Source organism: Sciurus vulgaris, assembly GCF_902686455.1.
Source record: "Sciurus vulgaris genome assembly, chromosome: 14".
NCBI lineage: Eukaryota > Metazoa > Chordata > Mammalia > Rodentia > Sciuridae > Sciurus > Sciurus vulgaris.
In genome coordinates this window covers 30,943,394-30,966,897 of record NC_136475.1, presented here as the reverse complement: position 1 = coordinate 30,966,897, position 23,504 = coordinate 30,943,394, and the positions used below count along the sequence as shown (strand labels likewise).

The following is a 23,504-nucleotide window of genomic DNA, read 5'->3' as shown; positions in this document are numbered from 1 at the left end:
AATGGAGGCAAAATAATACCCCACCTCCCCAAAAAAGCCTGCTTATTCTAGCCAAAAGACTACCCTCCTCCAACCAATTCATCATAGGGGGAAAAAAACACAATTCAACACCTATCAGTAAAGACCAAGTGGGGAGTTACACTCCACGATCGTAGCATTGTGATAAAGCACCTCTCCCTCCTTGCTGAGTAGTCAGAGGAGACTTAGTGGAGAACCAGGACATGCATATCTACCTGGCAGGATGTCTGACAAGGGAAATAGAGAAAATATAATATAAATTATACCTATATCAGAAATGAAATGGGATTATAATTGCAGACCCAATAGACATTCAAAGAATAATAAAAAGAATGCTACAGTTATACGTGCATAAATCTAACAACTTAGATGAAATGAACAAGTTCCTTGAAAAGTACAAACTATCACAATCACCCAGTATGAAAAAGATCATTTAAATAGCTCTATAACTCTTAAGAAAATTAAACTCATCATTTTAAAGCTTTTGAAAAAACATCACCAGATGGTTCGGTGAATTCTAACAGACATTAAAATAAGATTTAACACCATTCTACACAATCTCTTTCAGGAAATACAAGAGAAGGCAACAATTCCCAACTCATTTTTTTTTTTTTGAGGATAGTTAATATCCTGATACCAAAACAGACAAAGACGGTACCAAAAAAAAAAACAAGAAAAAGAAAACTGAAGACCAATATTCCTCATGCATATACATGAGATTAACTTAACAAAATATTAATAGAATTCACATATATATATAAAAATACACCATGACCATGTGGGGTTTATTTAAGGGATATAAATTGGTTTAATATTTAAAACCTGTCAGAATAATCTATATTAAAAAATTAAAGAAGAAAATTAGATGATTATATCAATTGAAGCAGAGTAAGCATTCGACAAGATTTAATACCTACCCATTCATTTAAAACTTATATCTATCTTTCTATTTAATTGAAATGATGAATGCTTTATCCCTAAGATTGGGAACATGACAAAGAAGTCGGTTCTAACCACCCTTATTCAGCATAGCACTGGAAGTCATAGGCAACACAATAAGGTAAGAAAGGGAAATAAAAGGTCTACAGTTTGGAAGGAAAGAAATAAAACTATCCCTATCTACAGATGACATGATGGTCTGTTTAGAAAATTCCAAGAATTCTGTACTACTTTTTAAGGACATAAGTGTCAAAAAAAATGTGTTTATGTTTTAAAACACAGTTCTCTTTTGGAGATAGAACAAAACCTTGAGTCGAATGTTGAAGCTTGATCCTCAGGATAGAGGAGCTTAATCCTCAGATCCTTCCCACTGGCAGTTTTGCTTCTAAGAAATTCTCTCCACAGTAACCACCAACCTTCTTGTAATAGATATACAAATGTATAAAACATTTGTTGGTCATTTTCAGACACACAATTCACAGAAATTACCACTTGCTAATATGTTAATAACATTAAGCAGGTGTTATGGAATTCTCACTGCCCATAAGGCATCATGCTAAACGTTTCTTCATATCTTTCATGTGTAACCTAGTAATAGTTGTGCATTTCTTTAAAACTGGGATACATACTGATAAGTGTGTCATTAGGGGAACATATATTTACACCAACCTACATGGTAGAGGTCAATCACTCAACATGGTCTCTCGATAACTATAAAGAGATACAAAGACACAAGATGGGTAAGGCTGCTGCTGTTGTAATATGGCATACTGTTTTACAGTAAACTTTTTTATAAGAAGAAGTATACTCTAAAATAACTATATAAAGTAGTAACATAGTAGTTTATTATGATTATCAAGTAGCATGTTCTGTATGTAATCGTATTGCTATACTTCTATATAACTGGCAGTGATGTAAATTTGTTTACACCAGCATCACCACAAACATGAGTGATTCTGATGATGTAATGACTGTAATACATTAGGTGATAGGAATTTTTCTGCTCCATTATAGTCTCTTTTTAAATTCTTTTTAGTTTTGCATCCTCATTGTTAGCAGAGATCCTGTTGTTCAACAAACATTTGTTCAGATCAAATAAGTGGAAGAAATAGTCACTTGCTCATCTGAGTCACACTTCCCTGTGATAAATCTTCTTCTAGTTCAACATATGAATCTAAATAAATCCCTGCCTAGGAGGAGTGAGGAGGAGAAGGAAAAGAAGGTTATGGGAAGGAGATTGAGCAACTAATGTTATGTGCATATACTATTAGGGCATCACAAATCCCATTATGTACAATTATAATGCACAAATAAAAATTTTTTAAAAATCTTGCCTAGATTCTGACAAGGTCAGACACAATATGATTTCACATAAACTTGGCTAACATAGGACTCAGGGAGAGCAAGTTCCACTTCAGTGAAGAGAAAGAATCTACCAGGTATCTCATCAGGAGATTCAGCTTCAGAAATCAGCATTGAAGGGGTATTCCGCCAAATAAGCCTGGTCAGCCAAGACCCTCCAGTTTCATTGAAGCTGAGTATGTTCTCCATCTCCTTGTCACTAAATTTGAAGTAAGATCTAAAAGTTCTCAACAGTGCACTCTGGTGTCACAGACTTGGGGATCACTGCCACATTCCTCTGGATCTGAAATCAGATCAGAACCTAGGAAGAGAATGTTTTGTGCCTTCTAGCAATCTCCTTAGGCTTGGGAGTCCTCCAGTAGTAAAGGGCCTTCTGGTTTGGCCTAAGGTCTATCTGGAGAGCCCAGGGGGCTGTAGGCTATGATAGTAATGCCATTGGAGTGGCAGTACTGGATCAGTTTCTCCTGAGTGAGGTATGGGTGACACTCAGCCTCATTATTCACTGGTTTATGTTTGAGTCCTGGTTTATATTTGAGTCCAGGCTTGTTCAAGATCCTTCCAATCTGGAAGTGGTTGAAGTTAGAGATGCCAAGGGCTTTCACCAACCCTTCAACCACCAACTCCTCCATGACCCTCCAGGCATCCAAGAATGTTACTTTACTGATGAAGTTGTTGCCTTTATCATCTTTTGGGAAAAAGTTCTTCCCACATTGAAATCCCTAGGGCCAATGAATAAGATAGACATTCATATAGTCCAGTTTCAGATTGATCCTTGAAGTTCTTCTAACAGGCTTCCTTCACAAGGTCCCTCTCAAAAAAGATGTACCACAACTTGCTCACAATAAAGAGGCCCTCCTGTTTCACCACCTTCTCTTGGATCTTCTCTTGGATGACTTCTCCCACCTCATTCTCATTCTGATAGATGTAGGCACAGCCTGTATGGCAATTTCCTGCATCAATGACCACCTTCATGGCCTCTTTGACTTTGCTTGGGCGAGACTTCCGGGTGCCCAGAACCAAAATGGACATCTTGGCTTTCATGCCAAGCTCCACGAAGAGAGCCATGATTGGTACAGAAATGGTTCTGAGAGATCAGATAGATGTCTAATGTCCTTCATTATAATCTTAATAGGACCACCATCATTGACTGCATGTGGTACCTGGCTATATATGTATTTGTTTATATATATACATATATATATATATGTTCAAAATTAGCTTTTTAATCCACTGAATTATCTTTAAGCTCATATTTTAAGATGATTTTAGCTCTCATTTTCCTTTTTAAAATGAAATACTAACGTAAGGAGCTAAGTCAGTCAAGTTGCCAGCAAGAAACAGATGGAAAATCCAAATTGAATAATGGAATGGGAATATTTACAGAAGCAATGGCAGAAACAGTAGAGATGGTACAATAGCCAGACCACCCCTAGCACTGAAGAGGAGAAAACTGTCTGAAGAGGACTGCCTTGAAGGATCTTTGACTTTTGTTAAAAAAAAGACAAAACCTACTGATTCTTGTTAAATCTTGGAATAATACTTTATTCAGGACCATTGCAGTTGTATAAGAACCTTGACAATAGGATTTTGCAGTGAGGAAGAGAGTTGGGACTCAGTTTTGAATGTAGCATGGACAAGAGGAAATTTATAACCAAGGAGCTTGGCTGGGGTCATGAATAGAAAATTACTAAGAGAAAATATCAGAAGTAAGAGGGATTCTGGCAACACCAACCTAACAGAATTGCTGAAAACAGGACAGGGAACAGGACAGGGTGACTAGACATCACCAAGGGGATGGTAGATGACTTTTTTTTTTTTTTTTTTTTGGTACGGCGGATTGAACCCAGGAGCACTTAACCACTGAGCCACATACCCAGCCATTTTTTAAATTATTTTATTTAGAGACAGGGTCTCACTAAGTTGCTTAGGGCCTCAATATATTGCTGAGGCTTACCTTGAACTCAAGATCATCCTGACTCAGCTCCTGAGCTGCTGGGATTACAGGTGTGCACCATCACAACCAACAGTAGATGATGACTTTTAATCTGACTTTTAATCAGATAATGAGAGTGAACAGATGTTTAGGGATAGTGGTCTTTCCTAAAATGGACCTGTACAAGGAAGTACACAGAAGGGCCTAGAAAAAGGCTCAATAACCTGACTTAAGTTTGAACAAACAAAGAACCTTTGTCGCATTCAATAGAAGGACACAACAATATCATAACAATTCAGTGGAGAGGAAACCAGGGGAACAAATACCCTAATCTCACTTTCCTCTCATATCTAGATCTCCTTCTGAAACCATTGGCCATACCCTACTGGAAGCAGGAGTTGAGGAAGTTCATTGAATTAGTCCCTATAGATCTGGTTTCTGGGGCATCAAACAAGGTAGAAAAAAGTAGAGAGTGACCTAGAAGGGCAAATAGAAGATATCCAGCATAGGAGGATGTTGGGAGATAAGCCCATGTCCCAAATAAGGGGACTGTTTTTTTCTGTGCAAATAGCTGTTAGATCCCCCTGATACTCCCCAATACATATAGCCCTTGTTGAATCCTTTGGTCATTTTATCACTCTATAAGGAAAGACAGCTTTACACTTGACAGGAGCTTAGCTAAGCTAGGAAAGCGAACTGAGTTGCCAGATATCTCAGTAAATCAACAAGTCAAAAATGAAAGGGTTAAGCCTTTAATCACATACTGTGATAGTTTTAAGAAAGTGTCTAAATTGGGAAAAGTGCCCACTCTCTCGTTCCATTTCCTCACAAGGAACTGTGCATTGTCTGAGGGTCAAATGGATCAGTGTTGATGTGGGAGTAATCTCACTGTCTAGGGAACCTTGAACTAAAACTCAGGCAGTTTTCTGACCCTGAAGTTTGGGACAGCAAGTAGGAAAGCCTGGGAAAGGAAAAGTACTCAGTATCGAGAGTAGGGAAAATTGTCTTCAAGTTTTCTCTCTCTTCCCCCCAATAAGGACATCTTGGCAGAAAGCCCCTGAAGAGGACTTAGTCCAAGGGCTCATATAAAGAGACCTAAGAATTGAGGTACCAGAATTAGGAATGCAACAATTCTAAGAACATGATCTGTCAGACTTGAGTCATTGACTGCAACCCCCTTCAGAGACAGCAATACCTTGGTTGTACACCAAATTTAGTGTGGATAGGGCAACTTCTCTCCCATTGTAACCCCATAAGGCCTACAAGGTAAAACCTTTCAGATGCCTATAATCAAGCCTGAAAAATAACACACAGGAGGCATATTCTTCTCTGGTAATTCAGGAAAAAGTGCAAGCCAGTATTTCTTACCTACAGAATAATAAGTTCAGCAAGAGTTAAAAGTTCAAGAAAATTACAGGAACAATGGTGTCACCTTATGTATAGAACAATTCAATCTTTAAGAAAAACATGGCCTCAGATCCATTGTCACTGATCTATATCTGACATTTTCTGTCTACAGAGGGAGCTCAAAATATCATGGAGGAAATCTTACCCAGGATGAACACCTCAATATATCCCCTCATATTTAATTTTTGAGCATAATCAAATCCTTAACATTTTATAAGGAATCATGGCAGATGATTCATAATTAAAATATTAGACTTCCTTTTATATCCACTGTGCCCTTAATATAAATAATTCTGACCAAAATGATTCATTTCCCCTCAAAGCAGGGTTTCAGAAGAATACCCTTACTGTGAAGATCTTTCCAGTTCTTTTAATTTTGCATGATAATAAGGAAGAACAGTGTTCGTAGGAAAACTCAGACAGATGTCAGTTATTCATAACCTGTAAATGTGATGCAATTTCCAACAAAATTTCCAACAGGAGAATCAGACATCCTGATAATAGCTTACTTAAAACAAAAATAAGACTATCCAGGGACTGACTGTTCCTATCAGATATTAAACAGCTATCCAAACAGTGTGATCTTGGGGAATGAAAAGACAAGAGCAATGGAATACAATTTAAAGTCCAAAAATAAAGCACAGTGGTGCATGCCTGTAAAGCTAGCAATTTGAGAGGCTGAAGCATGAGAATCACAAGTTTGAGCCAGCCTTAGTAACTTAGTGAGACCCTGTCTCAAATAAAAAAAAATAAAAGAACAAGAACTAGTATGTAATTCAGTGGTAAAGCATCCTGGGTTCAATCCCCAGTACAAAAAAAAAGTTAAGTTCAGAAATAAACCCAAATGTGGGAATTTAGTATGTGATTAAAATGGTATTTAAAATTAGTTAGGGCCACTGGGGCTCCGGCGGCTGCCCGGGGGAGGAGTGGCGGGGAGAACTGTGTGGACTCAGGACACTGGGGCCTGCCCTGAGGAGGAGGAGAGAGCGTGGCCACTTGGATTCGAGAGACTGCACCAGAGCTACAGGCGGTTGCCAGAGGAGAAGCTGCGCGGCGAGCTGTTTGGAATCAGAACGACGCTTCTGAACACCGGGGCCTGCCCTGAGGACGAGGAGGAAGAGGAGCGGCCGCTTGGATTCGGGTGACTACACCGGAGCTACAGGCGGTTGCCAGAGAGGGGCTGCGTGCGAGCTGTTTGGACTCTGACCACTTCTGAACCCCGGGGCCTGCCCGGAGGAGTAGGAGAAGGAGGAGAAGGAGCGCGGCGGGTCCTTTGGACTCGCAGTGACTGCATTAGCGCTCCAGGCGGCTGCTCAGAGGAGAAGGCGAGTGGTGAGTTGTTTGGTCTTAAGTGACAGCTCCTGAACACAGGGGGCTGCCTGAGGAGAAGCGTGGTGGGACGCTTGGTCTTGAGTGGCCGCACCAGAGCTCCGGGCGGTGCCCAGAGGACCCGTGCAGCGGGTCACGTGGATTCAGAGCCACTCAGAGGGACTGCTCCTGAACCCCGGGGGGTTATCTGGAGAAGGAGGAGGAACGGGGAGGGTCACTTCAACTCGGAGTGATTGATTGCCCCGGGCTACGGGTGGTTGGTGGGAGGAGGAGGCACGAAGTGAGTTCTTGGACGCCTAGTGACCGCACCAGAATACTGGGCGGCTGTCTGGAGGAAGAGGCCTGTGGCGGTCTCTGGGACTCAGAGCGATTGTTCGAGGCCACCTGTGGCTGCTCAGAGGAGGGGCCACGCAGCCAGGCGATTAGGTGCAGAACAGGGTCCCAGGATCTAGGAGGCTTCTGGGTGGAAGAGCCGCACAGAGACAGGCTTAGGGCGGAGCGAAGGTTCCAGGCCTATGGGCAAATTCTCTGAGGAGGGGCAGCCTAAGGAGATTCATCTGCGAAGGGTGAGGCTCCCAGGCCCAGGAGGTAGGGCCGGGCCCCTGGAAACTTTGCAGAGGAAGGCAGCCCAGCCCAGGCAGTAGCTGTAAATTGAGGGGAACCTCTAGGAGGGAACTGACCAGCGAGACCTCCCCACTGGGTGAGTCTTCCCTGCCTGGTGAGGTTTCCCCACAAGGACGGTAAAACCAGAGACACAGGCCCAAACAGGCCTTGCCTCAGCCCACAGCCTAGGTCCCCTTTGGATGACCATTGGTCAACAAGTGGAGGCACCTCTGCCCACTAGCAGGGAATATACCCCACCTGAAGGCCACCACTCCTAGAGAGGCAGCTTCCTTGTGGAGCACCGCATTATCAACTTCCTCCAAGACTTCAGCCTACTGAAGGCTAAGAGGGGATATATATAGAAATCTTCAGGGACATTGTAAATCAACAGAGGAAATCTGCAATATCTCAGCGGTCCACTGATATCTGAACAATATGAGAAAACAAGGAAAGAAAATGCTGCAAACAAATCTAGATGTTACATCAATAAAACCCAATGACAGCATGGCAGAAGAAATGACAGAAAAGGAGTTCAGAATGTACATAATTAAAATGATCAGAGAAGCAAACGATGAGATGAAAGAGCAAATGCAAGCATTGAATGATCGCACCAATCGACAGTTAAAAGAGCAAATACAGGAAGCAAAAGATCATTTCAATAAAGAGTTAGAGATATTGAAAAAAAACCAAACAGAAATCCTTGACATGAAGGAAACAATAAACCAAATTAAGAACTCCATAGAAAGCATATCCAATAGGATAGAACACCTGGAAGACAGAACCTCAGACATTGACGACAAAATATTTAACCTTGAAAACAAAGTTGAACAAACAGAGAAGATGGTAAGAAATCATGAACAGAATCTACAAGAACTATGGGATATCATGAAAAGGCCAAATTTAAGAATTATTGGGATTGAGGAAGGTCTAGAGAAACAAGCCAAAGGAATGAACAACCTATTCAATGAAATAATATCAGAAAATTTCCCAAATCTGAAGAATGAAATGGAAAATCAAGTTCAAGAGGCTTACAGGACTCCAAATACACAAAATTACAACAGACCCACACCAAGGCACATTATAATGAAAATACCTAACATACAAAATAAAGACAGAATTTTAAAGGCTGTGAGAGAAAAGAACCAAATTACATTCAGGGGGGAACCAATACGCATATCAGCAGATTTTTCAATCCAGACCCTAAAAGCTAGAAGGGCCTGGAACAACATTTTTCAAGCCCTGAAAGAAATGGATGCCAACCAAGAATCTTATACCCAGCAAAACTTACCTTCAAATTTGACGATGAAATAAAATCCTTCCATGATAAACAAAAGCTAAAAGAATTTACAAAAAGAAAGCCAGCATTACAGAACATTCTCAACAAAATATTCCATGAGGAAGAGATGAAAAACAAAGAAGCAAATCAGCAAAGGGAGGAATTATCCTAAAGGAATTGTCAAATAAAGGAGGAACCAAGTTGTGTCAAACAAATAAATAAACAAAATTTTAAAAATGAACCAAATGACCGGGAAACCAAATCATTTCTCTATAATAACCCTGAATGTTAATGGCCTGAATTCATCAATCAAAAGACATAGACTGGCAGACTGGATTAAAAAGAAAGATACAACAATATGTTGCCTGCAAGAGACTCACCTCATAGAAAAAGATACCCATAGATTAAAGGTGAAAGGATGGGGAAAAACATACCATGCACATGGACTCAGCAAAAAAGCTGGAGTATCCATCCTCATTTCCGATAATGTGGACTTCAAGCCAAAATTAGTCAGAAGGGATAAAGAAGGTCATTTCATACTGCTTAAGGGAAGCATAAATCAGCAAGATATAACAATCATAAACATCTATGCCCCAAACAGTGGCTCATCTATGTATGTCAAACAAATCCTTCTCAATTTCAGAAACCAAATAGACCACAACACAATAATACTAGGTGATTTTAACACACCGCTCTCACCACTGGACAGATCTTCCAGACAAAAATTGAACAAAGAAACCATAGATCTCAACAACACAATCAATAATTTAGACTTAATGGACATTTATAGAATATACCATCCAACCAAGAGCGAATACACTTTCTTTTCAGCAGCACATGGATCCTTCTCTAAAATAGACCATATATTATGCCACAAAGCTAATGTTAGCAAATACAAGAAGATAGAGACACTGCCTTGTATTCTATCAGATCATAATGGATTGAAGTTAGAAATAAATGAAAGAGTAAAACACAGAAACTATTCCAACATCTGGAGATTAAACAATATGCTATTATATGATGAATGGATAACAGAAGATATTAGGAAGGAAATTAAAAAATTCTTAGAGGTAAATGAGAACAAAGAAACATCATATCAAAATCTCTGGGACACTATGAAAGCAGTACTTAGAGGGAAATTTATTTCATGGAGCGCATTTAATAAAAGAAGTAAAACTCAACAAATAAACAACCTAACACTACAGCTCAAAGCCTTAGAAAAAGAAGAACAGAACAGCACCAAAAGTAGTAGAAGACAGGAAATAGTTAAACTCAGAGCTGAAATCAATGAAATTGAAACAAAAGAAACAATACAAAAATTGACAAAATAAATAGTTGGTTCTTCGAAAAAATAAACAAAATTGATAAACCTTTAGCCACACTAACAAAGAGAAGATGAGAGAAAACCCAAATCACTAAAATTCGGAATGAACAAGGAAATATCACAACAGACAGGATGGAAATACAAAACATAATTAGAAGCTATTTTGAAAATCTATACTCCAACAAGATAGAAAATTTCGAAGACATCAACAGGTTTCTAGAGACATATGAATTGCCTAAACTGAATGAGGAGGACATAAACAATTTAAATAGACCAATTTCAAGTACTGAAATAGAAGAAGTCATCAAAAGCCTACCAACAAAGAAAAGTCCGGGACCAGATGGGTTCTCAGCCGAGTTCTATAAAACCTTTAAAGAAGAGCTCATTCCAATACTTCTCAAAGTATTCCATAAAATAGAAGAGGAGGGAACCCTCCCAAACTCATTCTATGAAGCCAATATCACACTGATACCTAAACTAGACAGAGACTCATCAAGGAAAGAAAATTTCAGACCAATATCCTTAATGAACATCGACGCAAAAATTCTCAACAAAATTTTAGCAAATCGCATACAAAAACATATTAAAAAGATAGTGCACCATGATCAAGTGGGTTTCATCCCAGGGATGCAAGGTTGGTTCAACATCAGGAAATCAATAAACGTAATTCACCATATTAATAGACTTAAAGTCAAGAATCACATGATTATTTCAATAGATGCAGAAAAAGCATTTGATAAAATACAGCACCCCTTCATGCTCAAAACACTAGAAAAAATAGGGATAGTGGGAACATTCCTTAACATTGTAAAGGCCATTTATGCTAAGCCCATGGCTAATATCATTCTAAATGGTGAACAACTGAAAGCATTCCCCCTAAAAACTGGAACAAGGCAGGGATGCCCTCTTTAACCACTTCTATTCAACATCGTTCTTGAGACTCTGGCCAGAGCAATTAGACAAACCAAAGAAATTAAAGGGATACGAATTGGAAAAGAAGAACTCAAACTATCCCTGTTCGCTGATGACATGATTATATATTTAGAGGAACCAGGAAATTCCACCAGAAAACTCTTAGAACTCATAAGTGATTTCAGTAAAGTAGCAGGTTACAAGATCAATGCCCATAAATCCAACGCATTTTTATACATAAGTGATGAATCTTCAGAAAGAGAAATTAGGAAAACTACCCCCATTCACAATAGCCTCAAAAAAAATAAAATACTTGGGAATCAATCTCACAAAAGAGGTGAAAGACCTCTACAATGAGAACTATACAACACTAAAGAAAGAAATTAAAGAACACCTTAGAAGATGGAAAGATCTTCCATGTTCTTGGATAGGAAGAATTAATATTGTCAAAATGGCCATACTACCTAAAGTGCTATACAAATTCAATGCAATTCCAATTAAAATCCCAATGACATACCTTACAGAAATAGAGCAAGCAATTATGAAATTCATCTGGAAGAATAAGAAACCCAGAATAGCTAAAGCAATCCTTAGCAGGAAGAGTGAAACAGGGGGTATTGCAATACCAGATCTTCAACTCTACTACAAAGCAATAGTGACAAAAACGGCATGGTATTGGTACCAAAATAGAAAGGTAGATCAATGGTACAGAATAGAGGACACGGACACAAACCCAAATAAATACAATTTTCTCATACTAGACAAAGGGGCCAAAAATATGCAATGGAGAAAAGATAGCCTCTTCAACAAATGGTGCTGGGAGAATTGGAAATCCACATGCAACAGAATGAAACTAAACCCATATCTCTCAGCATGCACGAAACTAAACTCAAAATGGATTAAGGACCTCGGAATCAGACCAGAGACCCTGCAGATTATAGAAGAAAAAGTAGGTCCAAATCTTCACCTTGTTGGTCTAGGACCAGACTTCCTTAACAGGACTCCCATAGCACAAGAAATAAAAGCTAGAATCAACCACTGGGATAGATTCAAACTAAAAAGCTTTCTCTCAGCAAAGGAAACTATCAGCAATGCGAAGAAAGAGCCTACAGAGTGGGAGAATATCTTTGCCAATCATACTTCAGATAGAGCTCTAATCTCCAGAATCTATAAAGAACTCAAAAAACTCTACTCCAAGAATTCAAATAGTCCAGTCAACAAATGGGCTAAGGAAATGAATAGACACTTCACAGAAGAAGATCTACAAGCAATCAACAAACATATGGAAAAATGTTCAACATCTCTAGTAATAAGAGAAATGCAAATCAAAACCACCCTAAGATTCCATCTCACCCCAATTAGAATGGCGATTATCAAGAATACAAGCAACAACAGGTGTTGGCGAGGATGTGGGGAGAAAGGTACACTCATACACTGCTGGTGGGGCTGCAAATTAGTGCAGCCACTATGGAAAGCAGTGTGGAGATTCCTTAGAAAACTTGGAATGGAACCACCATTTGACCCAGCTATCCCACTCCTTGGCCTATACCCAAAGGACTTAAAATCTGCATACTACAGAAATACAGCCACATCAATGTTCATAGCTGCTCAATTCACAATAGCCAGACTGTGGAACCAACCTAGATGCCCTTCAATTGATGAGTGGATAAAGAAACTGTGGTATATATATATACAATGGAATATTACTCAGCCATAAAGAATGATAAAATTATGACATTTGCAGGCAAATGGATGAAATTGGAGAATATCATGCTAAGTGAGATAGGCCGATCTCAAAAAGCCAAAGGACGAATGATATCGCTGATAAGTGGAGGATGACACATAATGGGGGGGAGGGAAGGGTTAGAGTTAGGGTTAGGGAGGGGGGCAAGTATGGAGGAAGGAACTACTGTATAGAGGGTAAAGAGGGGTGGGAGGGGTGGGGGGAAGGGAAAAAAATAACAGAATGAATCAAACAACATTGCTCTATGTAAATTTATGATTACACAAATGGTATGCTTTTACGCCATGTACAAACAGAGAAACAACATGTATCCCATTTGTTTACAATAAAAAATAAAATAAAATTAGTTAGAAAATAATTATTCAATAAATGCTTAAGTCATATAGCCAAATGGGAAATATAAAACTAGATCCATACTCATAGCTTACATCAAGATAAATTCTTGGTGGAGCAAAGATTTAAATGTAACACAGACCTGGAGGTGTAGCTCAGCAGTAGAACACATGCTTAGCATGCATGAGGCCCTGGGTTTAATCCCCAGCATCACCACCAAAAAAAAAAAAAAAAAAAAAAAAAAAAAAAAAAAAAAAAAACCTGAAATTACACAAATACTAGAACAGACTATATCAAGTCCAATCAGGAGATAAACCATAGAGCTATTTAAACAAGGGAAGTTTATATAAGGAATTCAAACATGCCATGTTAAACTATAATAATAGATTAAATGTAAAATATTAGGGAATTTATATGGTATCATAGGGCTAAGGGATAGATTCCAAGTAAGGACAAACTTGTAAACCCCCTTCCCAAGACTAGGGTTCAGACCTAGTTGGATAAATGTGTAATTGTAGTCCCCTGGATTTCAGAAAAGTTCACTGATTTCTCAAGGCCACAGTTGGTCTATAGTTACTGGGAAAGCAGGAAGCAACCCTCCATTTATAGGTGAGCTATGGCTGGGTATACAGAGAGAATAGAGATATTAGTACAGGCAGGATACCTGAAACGTGCATTTTCCATATTGGAAGGACATAGAAGACAAACCTCTGATGAAAAAGGGACAGGTGAGCAGAAGCTAGGCATCGATATGTGCAGAAGATCTGAATCATGCAGTGAGTATGTTGAAAGGACTGCTGGAAGGTAACTACTAGGCCAGGTTAGGGCTGTGAGGTGAGAGACTGTGAGTTCTGGAGGTATGGGTAGAAAACCATTAGAAGCCCATATACCCCACAGCTGACCATGATACACATACAGGTAACAACAGGACAGCCTTCTCCTACAGTGTCTACAGTGACCTTTACTGAGAACACTTAACATTTTGCTCACTATAAAAGAGAAATGCTTAAAAGAATTCTGTCCATTATCACATAGCGTGTATTTACCAAAGGATGAATGTGGAGCTGATATGCAATGATTTGATAATCGGTACAAAATACCACAGAGTGGGGAATAATATCAGAATAGGAAAAGCTTTTCTAAATTTAATTAAAACCCCAAAATATTTTTAAAAATAATAAATTCATCTGTGTAAAAATAGAAAATGTATGGAATATTATTACACAGTCATAAAGAAGAATTAAATTATTGCATTTGCCAGTAAATGAATGGAACTGGAGACTATCCTGCTAAGTAAAAGAAGCCAATCCCAAAAAAATCAAAGGCCAAAAGTTCTCTCTGATATGTGGATGCTAACTCACAACAAGCTGGGGGGAGGCAAGAATAGAAGTTCACTGGATTAGACAAAGGGGAATGAAAGGAAAGGAAGGGGGGATGGGAATGCAAAAGACGGTAGACTGAATCAGACATAACTTTCCTATGTTCTTATATGAATACACAACCAGTGTAACTCCACATCATGTGCAACCACAAAATTGGGAAGTTACAGTCCATGCATGTATGATATGTCATGTATCACTAAAAAGAACAAATAAATTTTTTTTTAAAAATATAAAATATACTCTTGGCCAAAAGAATAACACATTTGCAAAATATAAAAACAAATAACAATATGAGGAAAATATTTGCTTCTTATAATACAGAGGGCTCTTATTATATAACAGCTCCTACAAATCATTAAGAAAAAGACCAGTAATCCAAAATAAAATGAAGATGGTCATACACAATTTTCAGAAAAAAACATCAATTACCTTTAAACATACAAAAACACATTCAGCTTCACTCATAAAAAGAGAAAATCAAATTAAAACTATGCACAGATGCCACTTTGCACATATATGATTGACAAAGACAAAAATTTTTGAGGACATACTGTTCATGATGGTATGAAAAAATAGGCCCACTTATATGCCATTTGTGAGTGTATAAATTGACACAATTTCCATGGAGAACAATTTAGTAACAACATCACAATTTACATAACTTTCACTGAGAAAATTCACTTCTAAGAATTTGCCCTACAGATATATTAGCACGTGGGCAAAAATGATTGAAGCACAAAATTATTTGTTTCAGCATTGTTTTCAATAACAAAAGATTGGAAACAAATTGGATGTCTGTTTATAGGGGATTGGTTCATCTGTTAATAGAATATTATATAACCATGAAAATAAGATATTCTTTAGGTAGCAATATGAAATGATTACCCAAATACAGTAATCAACAAAATCTAGACACAGGAAAGTATTGTAGTCTCTTCTATTTAGGAAAATATTGATAAGGCTGAATAATTTATATTTTCTTTCTCTGTAAAGATTCCTAAGAAGTGGATGATATTGATTATCTCCAGAAAGTTACTGGTTAGCTGAAGAATAAGAGTGGGAAAACGACTTCTTTCTACATAGCCTTTCAAATTTTGAACCCTGTGAATGTATATATTCAAAATAAATAAATAAAAATTAAATATTAAAAACACATTCATACTGATAAAAATATGAATCTATATATGGAAAGTATGTAAGATTTTACTTTTGTAAAAATGTTAATCCCCTTTCTAAACTATAATCTGTTTAATGTTTTTATTTGTGCTTTATAATCATACATAATAGTGGGATTTGTTGTGACATATTTGTACATGCACATAATTTGAGCAATTTTATTCCTAAGTACCTCCCCTTATCCTCCTTGTCCCCATGATCTCTTTCCTGTACTCCACTGGCCTCCCTTCTATTTTTAAATTTTTATTTATTTATTTCGTGTGTATGTTGTATTAGAGACTAAACACAGGATGCTCTACACCAAGCAACATCCCCAATCTATTTTTATTTTTTATTCCCAGATAGGTTCTTACTAAGTTGCTGAGGCTGACCTTGAGTTTGAGATCCTCCTGCCTCAGTCTCCCGAGTCTTGTAATTACAGGCTTGCATCACTGTGCTTGGCACCCTTCCACTTTTTTAAACTAATGCATTATCATATGTAAAAGTGGAATTCATTGTGATATATTGGTATGTGCAGATGGCACAATTTGGTCAATTTCATTTCCCAACATATACCCTCCCCTCCCCTCCTTCTTCCTCTACCTCATCCCCTTTGTCTGCTCCACTGGTCTCCCTTGTATTTTCCCTTTATTCCTTTTTTCTCTCTAGCTCCTACAAGAGAAAACATGTGATTCTTAACTTTCTGAGTCTGGCTTATTTCACTTAGCATGATATTCTCCAGTTCTATCCATTTACCAGTAAATGACATAATTTCATTCTTCTTTATGACTGAGTTTGACCTCCAATGAAACATCAATGTGAGTTGTCCTGAACTACCTAGAGTGACATTATCTATAAGATAATCTTTCAAGGTTCATGTGTGAAAGCCCAGAAATAGAATTAACAGAAATAGAATTCTTAACTGGTAAACATGGCTCACACCTGTAATCCAAGCCACTCAGGAGACTGAGGCAGGAGGATGGCAAGTTTGAGGCCAGCATGGGCAACTTCGTGTGACCCTGTCTCAAAATATGTTAAAAGGGCTGGGGATGTAACTCAGGGATGAAATGTCCCTGGGTTCTAGCCCCAGTACTTCAAAAAAATACTTGAAATAGAATTCTTGGATTTGTCTAGCCAAGGCATGTGTGATATCCAACAGGTATTAGCCATCCTGGAGTCTTCCAGGTCTACTGATTCTTGGAGTTTACCTAGCATTATCAATTGTTTATTCCTTATTTCTCTATATTGAATTTCTTATAACCCAATAGACTGGGCCACAGCTTTATAGCTTCTGAAACCCTCCTCACCTTTACCCAATTCTGGCTTACACTGATCTAACTCCCGCCTATATCTTTGTGACTGATACATCTAGCAAAGATATGGATGTGATGGTATTTAAAGAAAACCCTTGAATTCATGAGTACACACTTTCAACTACATTTCTAGTAACTAAGTCCTTGAGAATGCCCTTGTCCTCTTGTCAATACTTGCCTATCACCACTGTGGAGTAAGTGAGATAATTAAGATTCACTCCAAACCATAAAATTTGTGTTGCTTTCTTCAAAACATTCAGCCTAACCATCTGCATCTTTCTGGTAATAGAATCTAGGCATGGAAAGTGGGTACAGTGTTGCATACTTGTGATCCCAACTACCTGGGAGATTGAGACAAGTTCATGGCCAGCCTTGGCAACTTAGCAAGATCCTGTCTCAAAATAAAAATAAAAGGTCTGGGAATGTAGCTCCATGGCACTCTGTCTGCTTTCCTAGAATTCTTGAGGCACTGGATTCAATCCCCAGTATCAAAATAAGAAAAAAAAATGTCTGCACAGATAGATCATTCATCTGAACGTTAAAGTACTGGAATGTTAATGAAGTAACCCCACCTTCAGACCAGAGAGCTTTGCGAAAGCATCTGATGAAATCAAAATGAATTTCCACATACGCTGCCTGAATGAGTGCACCTGAATGAGAATAAGACCAATTTGAGGTCCTGGATATCATATAATGCCAGGACCGTTTTCTTTGAGATAGGAGCTCCCCAGCTAGGGAGCTCCATACTCAATTACCATGCTTATGTGGAAACAGCATCCCAATATTCATTCAAGCTTATTCAACCCTGATCCATAAGAATTTTGGGTAACTCCATACCTGACCCTATATCTACCACTATACTTTTATGCAAGATTCAAGGGATTAGCCATGCCTCCTCCTACAGCACAACCCCATTCTAGCTGTGGTGACTTTTTAAATTGTTAAATTTCATTCTTTGTGCTATACCCTTTGTTCCATGCTATACTATCATATTTAGTTATATTTTATCTCTCCCTAGACTTTCAAGCCACTAGCTTCTGGTTGCAGCTCTAGATTGTTTCCAGGTTTTGGAGGGTAAAGTTCAAGATGTTAACATCAAACTGGCCTCTGTAACACACAACTCTCAAAGACTAACTTCTAGTTGCAGCATATCAGTTTGACATTTTGAATTCATCAAGTAGCTCATCACACCAAAGACCTCCTAGAAAAACTTACTATATTCTTTCACATAGAAAATCTCCTTTAGATGCAACTACATCTTTTATTCCTTCTCTTTCCCCAATGTCTCTAACATAGTTAACACCATTACCCAAGTAACAGGGGGACCTCTAAAGTACCCCTATTGTGCCAGGGATCAGAACAAGGAAAACACACACTGGTTCTGGACAAAAGAGGGAACACTCTCTATTCACATTACCACCACCAGTTTACACAAAAACCTGGAAGAAATGTTGTGAAATTCCTTCAGTCTCTCCCCATTCATCCCAACGTCCACTTGTCTAAGCAATGCACATCTAACTGAATCAGGCTTCACTCTGTATTTTGAAACCCATCCAAATGGTCTAAGAGAAACTTAGTTTGTGGTATATAATAGATAATAACTCTCAACGATGTCATCACCAACTTCAATACCTGAATCACTGAAAAAAAGAATGAACTGTTGAAGTGATCATAAGGACCCACATTTTCACTCAGGAACTCCCTAAAGCATGTTTGAATCTTCTACAGTGAAAACCCTACAGTCTCATCCAGAGAAGTGAGGTAGGGACACAGAGAAAACTTATGGGATTGAACTGGATGTGTCATATCCTTTAATTATGCCTCACACCCAGGTTGTACATTGCAGGCAGCTACAGAACTGTGATTTTGGAGCATCAGTCTCATTTCCCTACCATTCAGTCTTTCTTTACCTAATAGCTCCTGTTGGTTCCCTGGACCAGGTATTTTCACGTGTTTTAGATTTGGAATTCAGGTCTGGACAATTTACACAGTTACTATATAGAATGTTGCCTAGGTAATCCATGAGAGAAAAAGCTAAAAACAATATAGGACTTTCTGTAGCTTTGATCAATCATCTTGCGATATACAGAAATTGTGTGTGGGCCAAACTATAGGAGCTCTTCAAATCCTAGGCAATTAATGTTTCTGCAAAGCCTGCATTTTAAAATTACTTCCAAAATCAAAGTGTTTAGAAGTGAGTTCCTAAGAGATCAGATTCCATATTCAAGGGGCACAAAATGTATCTGTATTTTAGCCTACTTTCTATTGAAGTTGTATCTAAATGATGCAATCTTTTAGATGAATTGGGCACACAGCCTCCTGTAAGAGCAAATAGGAAATATTCTCTTCTACCTTGGACATTAAATTTTACTTCTGTGAACCTGGAGTACCCTCAAATGGTAACTAAATACTGACTGAATTCTGTCAGAAAGAATAGCTCAATACCAATATTGCCAAAACCACTGCATTCAGTATTTAAATAGATAATACCTTGTGACTTAAGTAGAAAAACTTACTAGAAGATTATGTCCTTTCTTCTGAAGGTTATCATCTCCTCCTGACAGATACATTCTGTAGGCTATTCTATTTTTTTTTTTTATTTTAAAAAGTTACAGGAGAACTGGAGGAATAGCTCAGTAATAGAGCTACTACTACTCACCCATTCCTACCATGTGTGAAGCCCTGGGTTCAATTCCCAGCAGAGAGAAAGAGGAAGAGAGAAAAGGAAAAATGCAGAAGACAACCTCTTTGTTTTCATTCTCAACATACAAATACATTTAGTCAGGCTGGGGTTGTGGCTCAGTGGTAGAGTACTTGCCTAGCATGTGTGAGGCACTGGATTCAATTCTCAGTACCACATAAAAAAATAAATAAAGATATAATGTCCATCTACAACTAGAAATATTTTTTTAAATACATTTAGTGTTTGTATGATAAAAACATTATTAGAAAATTTAAATGCAGAAAAATATAGCCTTTTGACTATTGTCAACATTATCGGTGAAAACATACTTTTACTATATAGTTGCTTCTAAAACACTGTCAAAAAGAGATAAATAAAAAAGAGGAATTTTTTTTAAGTGACATTGAATCAATTAAGATTAGCTTCAACTGTGAGTAATAGGAACCTTAAAACTAACATGGCTTAAATAATATAGAAATTCATTCTTAATTTTAGGCAATTTAGGGCTGGTATGGTAACTCAGAAAATCAATAAAAATCATACAAAAGAAATGATAAATGTCTGAGCTGATGGGTATGTGAGTTATTCTGATCATTACACATTGTGATTGTGTATATGCATTTAAAATGTCACACTGTATCCCATAAATACATGCGATTATTGTATGTTCATTAAAAATACAACATTTAAAAAATTTTTTTCCTCTTATTAATCCTTTCCTGAGAACCTCTGAAGAATATATTCACCAAAATGAGGGAGCAAACCAAGAAATAAACCAATGTAGGATCCAGAAGAGGAGTTGAGTTTCAGTACAAAAGCACAGAAAAGAAACTCCAGGATGATGGCTAACCTAATGCCTGTTTGCAGTGGTACACCTAGCACAGGAGGTAAACACTCCAGGAGGCTCCACCCCAGGAGAGAGATCTTCAGAAAAATGAAACTGACAAAATAGCCACAGTGTCTTAATATATTGAGAGGAGATTTAGCCACCTGATGAAGAGTCTAGGACTTAAAGCAGTAGAAAATTATGTAATTTTTAAAAAAGATTAACCCCAGGAAAAAAAAAATGCATAGGAAAGCAAAGGTAATTAGTATATCACATGACTCAGATGTCAATAAATTTTATACAATCATGATGAAGTAACTGAATATTGATCAAAATTAAAACCAAGTATTGAGATGAAGGAGATGGAATATAGAAGAGCTATTTTGGGGGTGGATATTAGGACAGAAGAGCAAAACAGAAACAAGTCAATATGTAAAACTGAAACTCAAATAGCAACATGACTGGGTAAAACACAAAAAATCTTTGCACAACCAGGTGGTTCCTAATTCTTTTCTGGTTTGTTTGTTTTGGAACAGGGATTGAACCCAGAGGTGTTCTACCATTTAGCTACATCCCTGGTGCCACCCCCTTTTTTTGTGGTTTTGTTTGTTGGGTTTTTTTTGTTTTGTTTTGTTGAGACAGGTTTTGCTTAGTTATGGAGGCTGTCCTCAAACATGCTATCCTCCTACCCCAGCCTCCCGTGAGCTGGGATTATAGGCATTGTTTTGTTTGTTTGTTTGTTTGTTTGCTACTTTTTTTTCCATTTTTTAATTAAAAATAATAAATTTACATAGGGCAATGTTGTTTGATTCATTCTGTTATTTTTCCCTTCCCCCTACCCCTCCCACCCCTCTTTTCCCTGTATACAGTCCTTCCTTCCTCCATTCTTACTGCCCTCCTTATCCCTAACCCTAAACCTAACCCTAGCCCTAACGCTAACCCCTCCTACCCCCCATTATATGTCCTCATCCACTTATCAGCGAGATCATCCGTCCTTTAGTTTTTTGAGATTGGCTTATCTCACTTAGCATGATATCCTCCAATTTCATCCATTTGCCTGCAAATGCCATAATTTTATCATTCTTCATGGCGGAGTAATATTCCATTGTATATATATGCCACAGTTTCTTTATCCATTCATCAACTGAAGGGCATCTAGGTTGGTTCCACACTCTGGCTATGGTGAATTGAGCAACTATGAACATTGATGTGGCTGTATCTCTGTAGTATGCTGATTTTAAGTGTTTTGGGTGTAGGCCAAGGAGTGGGATAGCTGGGTCAAATGATGGTTCCATTCCAAGCTTTCTGAGGAATCTCCATACTGCTTTCCAGAGTGGCTGCACTAATTTGCAACCCCACCAGCAATGTATGAGTGTACCTTTTTCCCCACATCCTCGCCAACACCTATTGTTGCTTATGTTCTTGATAATCGCCATTCTAATTGGGGTGAGATGAAATCTTAGGGTGGTTTTGATTTGCATTTCTCTTATTACTAGAGATGTTGAACATTTTTTCATATATCTGTTGATTGCTTGTACATCTCCTTCTGTGAAGTGTCTGTTCATTTCCTCAGCCCATTTGTTGATTGGATTATTTGTGTTCTTGGTGTAGAGTTTTTTGAGTTCTTTATAGATTCTGGATATTAGCGCTCTATCTGAGGTATGAGTGGCAAAGATATTCTCCCACTCTGTAGGCTCTCTCTTCACATTACTGATAGTTTCCTTTGCTGAGAGAAAGCTTTTTAGTTTGAATCTATCCCAGTTGTTGATTCTTGCTTTTATTTCTTGTGCTATGGGAATCCTGTTAAGGAAGTCTGATCCTAAGCCAACAAGTTGAAGGTTTGGACCTACTTTTTCTTCTATAAGGTGCAGGGTCTCTGGTCTGATTCCGAGGTCCTTGATCCATTTTGAGTTGAGTTTTGTGCAGGGTGAGAGATAGGGGTTTAATTTCATTCTGTTGCATATGGTTTTCCAGTTTTCCCAGCACCATTTGTTGAAGAGGCTATCTTTTCTTCATTGCATATTTTTGGCCCCTTTGTCTAGTATGAGAAAATTGTATTTATTTGGGTTAGTGTCCGTGTCCTCTATTCTGTACCATTGATTTACCTTTCTATTTTGGTACCAATACCATGCCATCTTTGTTACTATTGCTTTGTAGTAGAGTTGAAGATCTGGTATTGCGATACCGCCTGCTTCACTCTTTCTACTGAGGATTGCTTTAGCTATTCTGGGTTTCTTAATCTTCCAGATGAATTTCATAATTGCTTGCTCTATTTCTATGTAAGGTACATCATTGGGATTTTAATTGGAATTGCATTGAATCTGTATAGCACTTTTGGTAGTATGGCCATTTTGACGATATTAATTCTGCCTATCCAAGAACATGGGAGATCTTTCCATCCTCTAAAGTTTTCTTTAATTTCTTTCTTTAGTGTTCTGTAGTTCTCATTGTAGAGGTCTTTCACCTCTTTTGTGAGATTGATTCCCAAGTATTTTATTTTTTTCGAGGCTATTGTGAATGGGGTAGTTTTCCTAATTTCTCTTTCTGATGATTCATCACTTATGTATAAAAATGCATTGGATTTATGAGCATTGATCTTGTAACCTGCTACTTTACTGAATTCACTTATGAGTTCTAAGAGTTTTCTGGTGGAATTTCCAGTTTCCTCTAAATATATAATCATGTCATCAGCGAACAGGGATAGTTTGAGTTCCTCTTTTCCAATTTGTATCCCTTTAATTTCTTTGGTTTGTCTAATTGCTCTGGCTAGAGTCCCAAGAACGATGTTGAATAGAAGTGGTGAAAGAGGGCATCCCTGCCTTGTTCCATTTTTTAGGGGGAATGCTTTCAGTTCTTCACCATTAAGAATGATATTGGCCATGGGCTTAGCGTAGATGGCCTTCACTATGTTAACGAATGTTCCCACTACCCCAATTTTTTCTAGTGTTTTGAGCATGAAGGGATG

The 23,504-nt window shown here is 38.0% G+C and overlaps 1 protein-coding gene and 1 pseudogene across 2 annotated transcripts in view; one reads left to right on the top strand and one right to left on the bottom strand.

Annotated features, from left to right (window-relative positions):
* M1AP (meiosis 1 associated protein) overlaps positions 1 to 23,504 on the top strand; it is a 116,445-nt gene that overhangs the window by 8,906 nt on the left and 84,035 nt on the right. The gene's annotated exons all lie outside the window — the stretch shown is intronic.
* LOC306644527 (aldo-keto reductase family 1 member B10-like) lies at positions 2,420 to 3,384 on the bottom strand (annotated as a pseudogene). Its single transcript has one exon. The product of its transcript is annotated as an aldo-keto reductase family 1 member B10-like (transcript).